General features: G+C 41.4%; 1 protein-coding gene across 3 annotated transcripts in view; it reads right to left on the minus strand.

Annotated features, from left to right (window-relative positions):
• The window catches only part of LOC149467785 (carbohydrate sulfotransferase 1-like), a 103,856-nt gene extending 98,170 nt beyond the window's left edge, over positions 1-5,686 (minus strand). For 2 of the 3 annotated variants that reach the window (XM_089671203.1, XM_089671202.1), the window contains exon 1: positions 5,277-5,686. The gene's annotated coding sequence lies outside the window, so the exon portion shown is untranslated. The remainder of the gene's footprint in view (positions 1-5,276) is intronic. The other variant, XM_089671201.1, reaches the window with a different exon arrangement.
• Between the last annotated feature and the right edge of the window lie 314 nt (positions 5,687-6,000).

Below are 6,000 nucleotides of genomic sequence, written 5' to 3' on the forward strand. Positions count from 1 at the left end.
TTAATGCAATTTCAAAAGTCATTCTTAGTCTTTTTAAAAATGCAGCTTTAAAAAAAAAAAAATAATAATTTCTGTTGATCTTGCTCTTTCTTCCTGTTATGGGGGATAATGTTCTGCCCCAGTCTCCCAATTGTGCTTCTGCGTTGTCACCCTAAGGAAATGTCACCGGCACACCAAGGATCTCTAATGTGGGTCCAAAAAGGCTTTAACCACTTGCCCTCCTGAGGATTTCCCCCCCCTTCCTGAACAGGTCATTATTTGCGTTACAGTGCTGCATCACTGTGACTGACAATTGTGTGATCATGCAACGCTGCACCCAAATGAAATTTATGTCCCTTATTCCCACAAATAGAGCTTTCCTTTGGTGGTATTTGATCACCTGTTCGTTTTTTATTTTTTGCGCTATAAAAAAAAGACTGACAATTTTGAGAAAAAAAATGTATTTTTGACTATTTGCTATTAAACATGTCCAGTAAAAAAATTTTAAAAATCAAATTTCTTCATAAATTTAGGCCAAAATGTATTCTGCGACATGTCTTTGCTAAAATATATCCCAACACGTGTAAATTAATTGGTTTACGTGAAAGTTATAGCATTTACAAATGGCGGTATATATTTTGGAATTTTTTTCTTTTTACTAGTAATGGTGGCGATCAGCGACTTTTAGCAGGACTGCGGCAGACATTCTGACACTGGGGGGAACTGACTTGGTGTCACTGACATCCCCAGTGACACCAATACATTGATCAGTACTAATAAAAAGCACTGACACTGTACTAATGGAACTGCGCAGGAAGGGGTTAACATGAGGGGCGATCAAAGGGTTAACTGTGTGCTGGGAGTGTTTTACTAGGGGGCCGTGTCAGTGTGCTTCACTGTAATCATACTGCTTTGGATGGCTGTGCACAGCCATCCAGACCAGTGTTCCCGAGCTGACAGGGAGGAGAACTGTTAGTAAACAAAACAGTTCTCCTGTCGGAGATCCTCAGAAATCACCAGGCACTGGAGAGTAATCACTGGGTGGGACTCAGTGATTGACAGCAGCGAATGGGGGCGTGGGTAGGGCGCACGAGCAGGTCGCGCGCACCCCCTACCCGGAAATACAAAATCACACACACATATATATATATATATACACATGTGATTTTGTGCACCCGTGCTGCTCTGTAGCAGTATTTCTGCTATAGGGCGGTCGCCAAGCGATTAGTGAAGATTTACATAGCTACAGCAAGGCAACGTTTCAGAGTCTCGCAGGACCCTGTCATCAGGCATGTGACATCACATGCCTGATGAAGGGGTCCTGCGAGACCCCAAAACATTGCCTTGCTGTATATGTAAACCTTCATTAAAGCCTTTTTTGGACCCACATTGGAGATCCTTGGTGTGTCGGTGACATTTCTCTCCACTGACCCTAAATGTCAGTCAGTCAGGGTTTTTGTTAGGGCCATATTACATGGGGCAGGCTATGTTTAGATCAGCTTTGGATCTGTCTGCTGATTCCCTGCTGATCAGAGCAGAGCGGGTAGATGATAGGTCATGGTGAACACAGGCAGAGCCTGCTCTGCTTTATGGGTGGCCGGGAATAAATGGACTCCGTTTACACCTGACTGCCCTCAGATCTGCCTAGACGGGGGGGGGGGGGGGGGCGGGGGGGCGATCCCCTTCTGGGTTTTTTTCTGGCAGACTGGATCAGATTGGAGGTAGGTGGATGTAAACATACACAAGTCCAGTCCATAGAGGTGAATCGAGGGTCTGATCAGGTCCTCCTGAGAAAATGACAGTCATGCCTGATAGGACCCTTCATGTGAAAGGGGCCTTAATCTGTACAACATTGATACATCTATGGATGACTCCCTGCAAAGACCTATTGCATGTTTCAATATTCTAAACAATATCCAGTGAACTGTACTAAATTCCCTAGGATGTTAAAGCTAAGCTCCAAAGCCCAATGTACAGTTGAAATATATCTATGTACGCTGTCTTTATTACTAAATGGTTTGGATTAACCTGCAGCCACATTTGTGATACTCCTCCACCAGACGGCACATCTAGGTGAGTGCAGGGGCGGACTGACCAATCGAGCACTCGGGCACCGCCCGAGGGCCTAGGGTCATTAGGGGGCCCCATGAAATGCCCCAGGTACCTTTTTTATAGGCTTTTTTGAGTGTGGGCAAGGACACAGGGGCCCCATGATCCCCTAATTCCCGGGGCCGCATGAGTTGCCAGTCCGCCCCTGGGTGAGCGACTACAATTAAGGAATACAGAGGAGTCATCTTCTTGCCTGCTGATTGAACAATGAAGGAACAGCAAAACACTACTAAGTCATCCATTATTATCACTCTGTTTTTTCCACCTGTCAGCATGTTCCCTGACAGCACATGTGCATAAAGCAAAGTCTGATTGGATCCTAGCACTGCTCCTCCCTCTCCTAGTATATACGGGGCTGACATCATGAAAGATCCAAGCACTTTTCCTAGTTAAGCAGTGGAGTCACCAGATGCTCTCTAAGTATTTGCAAGCCAAATCCTCACTATTTTTATTGTACATTTACATTATGAGAGTTATAGTTCCATAACTTTAGGAAATATGTTTATTTTTTTATCTCATAGACAGCTTGTAATTTTAATCATTGGGCACTTAATCCCCCTCCCCTTACATTTTCAGCTTGTCTTCCTCTTTCTTATCTTTCTGTCTTGCTTTTTATCTCAAATGAATCATACTGTGGGTTACTGTGGGTTATCATGGCTTCTTAAACCGGATCCGATGTTTTAGTGAAGTTTAAATCGTTCGTTTAGACCAACTTGGTCTAACAGATGCAGCAGCTGAGTGTGCTGTATGAACTATATGTAACAAACAGGACGATGCTTCAGATTGGTCTACACCATAAATCTAAGTATTTAGCCTCTAAAGGGTGCTAGCCCAGCTCCCAACTGTACCATTTGATCACAGAGAAAATCCAGATGGTTGCACTCCTTAGATCCATAAAACGATCATCTTTATTTCACGTATCAGTCCATAAAAGCAGCAACTCACAGCGGGAGAAAGAGAGACTGGTTGATGCGTTTCGCTCTGTATTTAGGACTTAAGCCCTAAATACAGCATGAAACGCATCAACCAGTCTCTCACTCTCCCCCACCATGAGGTGCTGCTGAAAGACTTGTTGACGCATTTCATGATGTATTTAGTGCTTACTCATGTGAGTAAGCACTAAATACAGAGCGAAATGTGTCAACCAGTCTCCCACTATCCCCAACCGCGAGGTGCCGCTGTTGTGGACTGATACGTGAGATAAGATAGTCATTTTATGGATCAGCAATCCAGATTTTCTCTATGATCAAATGAACTATATGTAGCTTCAGCTACATACAATATACAGTACTGTGCTCCTGCAATGGTACAGAGACCTCCCATCTCACTCCCGAAACAAAATCAAGTCAGGCCGAGCACTGCTCCACCATTCACAGGGTGTTTTGTATTCATTCATAGAATACAAAGCTGTGAATGGTTGAGCAGCATTCAGCCCCGACTCAATTTTGTTCCAGGAATCAGACAGGAAGTTTTGTGTAGAACATTAAAAATACCAGATCAACAAAGATCTTTCCTTAAGGTTACATGTGCATTAAAAATAATTTAAGCATATCATTTACCTATGAAATCCTTCTTTGTGTAGACAACCAAAAACACTGAGACTGCTGCTGGGTGCCGCCATCTTAGATGTGATGTCAGCAACCCCAGCAGACTTAGATCTTCCACTCAACTGCTACACTATAGTATTTCCCTTCTTACCTTTCTAGGAAGCTACATGAAAGTTGAGTGAGTGGGAGAACCAGAGCTGGGTCAGCACAGACAGTAATTAGACACTTACTGACATACCATGCCTTGTTCTGCACTATGTCTCTGTGTGGAGGATGCCATCTTGGTAGAGACAGGGCTTTGCTTCCTCATGGCAGAACCTCCAGCAAGGAGAACAGTGAGCAGAACACTAGTGACATCATGAAATCTCACTCCAAATCTCCCAAGATTAGCAGTCAGAAGCAGCAGTACCCTAGATCTCATACTGTAGAATTACAGTTATGAGGCTAAAGAGGAGAGTCTAGGCACTCTTATTTACCAAGAAGGGCACTACTATATTTCAGCCACAATTCCAGAAAAAGGTACGTTTTTCAGGATAATGAATAGGCACAATTAACATTTCTAAAGTTCATTGCATAACATAGCAAGTCTTTACTTTTCAAGTCCACTTTAAAGTAGTCTTAACTATCTAGTAAATAACAGATAAAACCTGATTGAAGGCTCTGGACAACACCCCCATTTTTCTCTCTAGTTCTTATTTGTGAGCCACAATACTGGTCTTTTTAAAATTCATCCCATCCTATGTCCATCAGTACAGATCAGAAACTAATGAAGAATGTTCTATGTTAGTGACTCATATGATTTGTTCCCATATCTGATTTGTGGGGTTTACACCCACCAAAATGTAATACTTTGAGGGCACATTCCCAACACAACGCTGAGTCAATTCATTATTCCTGTTCAGACATCTTCCTTTTAAAGTAAACACATGAGAATAAAAATATTGGGGAAATCATCTTCATTTTTGCTTCACCGACCTGGAACAAGCATGCAGCCAGTGAAGTCTGAAGATTCTAAATTGTCCCCTGCATATTTTGATCTTTCCTTTGAAGTGCCAGCTCTTCTGTTGTGGGAACAGATGTAAATGCTCAATTAGAACTCTGAAAAAGCAATGTGCTACATAAATCTGAGAAATGATCAATAATTCACATAATACAACTAACTGTAAGCGGGTTTCTGTGTTTCTTCTACAATTCTAAAATCCATTGACCAGTAGCAATTAGATCAGTTTGCCAATAAAATGTCAATTTAGTGCCATCACATTGGTTAAGTGACGAGTTCTGAGAGTCAGGCAATATTGATCCTAAGCATTAGAAATTAACATTAGTAGTCCCAGAAAACTTCTAGCAAAACCTGAACAATTTCTGCACGATTTTAAAATAAAATCAAGCTAATTAAAAATTGTGTGTGTGTGTATATATATATATATATATATATATATATATATATAGGGCACAATAAACAAGCAGATTTAGAATAAAGTTGTATAGTCACAGTAGACGTTATTTTGGAATAAAAATGCCTGAATTACAAAATCAAATAAGAATCAGATCCTAAAAATGAATGACAGCAATAGATAGGAATATTGTTTCTGTATAATCATTTTACTAGCTTAGCTGAGTGAAGATTGGAAATGATCTTACCTTACAGCAAGCATTGGATAGTCCTAAGACCAGCCTGTAAGTCTCCTGGTTACAAAGCTTCTGGCTGTGTGAAATTACTGTTATTTAAATAGTGTTCCGTTCCAGGAAGCCCTGATTGCCAGCCAATCACAGATTGTCACACTTGATCTAATGAAGAAAAAAAAAAAAGGAGGAGAGAGAAGAGAGATCACCGCTATAGACTCCACTCTGTGCGAATGATCAAGAGCATCTTCTGGCAAGCAGGCAGTGTCTTCTCTGCCTCTGCGAGAGGTGGGCTGTTAGTGAACTGGATGCTGCTTCCCATGAATGTCTTATGTGGGATTCTGTCTCCAGACTTCAAAGATTAAAATCATCTTTCACAGGAGATGCGGCGGTCTGAATAATGCACGGCAGCTTGATGCGCAGAGTATTGATGGGAGATTACAGTTTAATAAACGATATGAGGTGGGCGTCATTCAACTGAGAATAATTAGAAGGGAAAGCGAATCGGATTAATGGGATTTTTTTTTTTTTTGCTATCCATTGTCTAAATGAAATGATCTGACAGCAATTGTATAATCCTGCCTTGGCCGTCAATGTTTTGGGAGCTTTTAACCTCTTAAAGTGACATTAAACTCCGGTTTAAAAAATATCTATTCAATTCCAGTATGTGTTCTTAATTTTAAAAAGTGCCCTCTATTGTTCTCAGTCTTCTCCAAATTTCTGTTTTTTTGCTGCTGTGATC

The sequence above is a fragment of the Staurois parvus genome, unplaced genomic scaffold, assembly GCF_062004578.1.
Source record: "Staurois parvus isolate SC_StPar_1 unplaced genomic scaffold, SC_StPar_1.0 ptg000101l, whole genome shotgun sequence".
NCBI classification, from domain to species: domain Eukaryota; kingdom Metazoa; phylum Chordata; class Amphibia; order Anura; family Ranidae; genus Staurois; species Staurois parvus.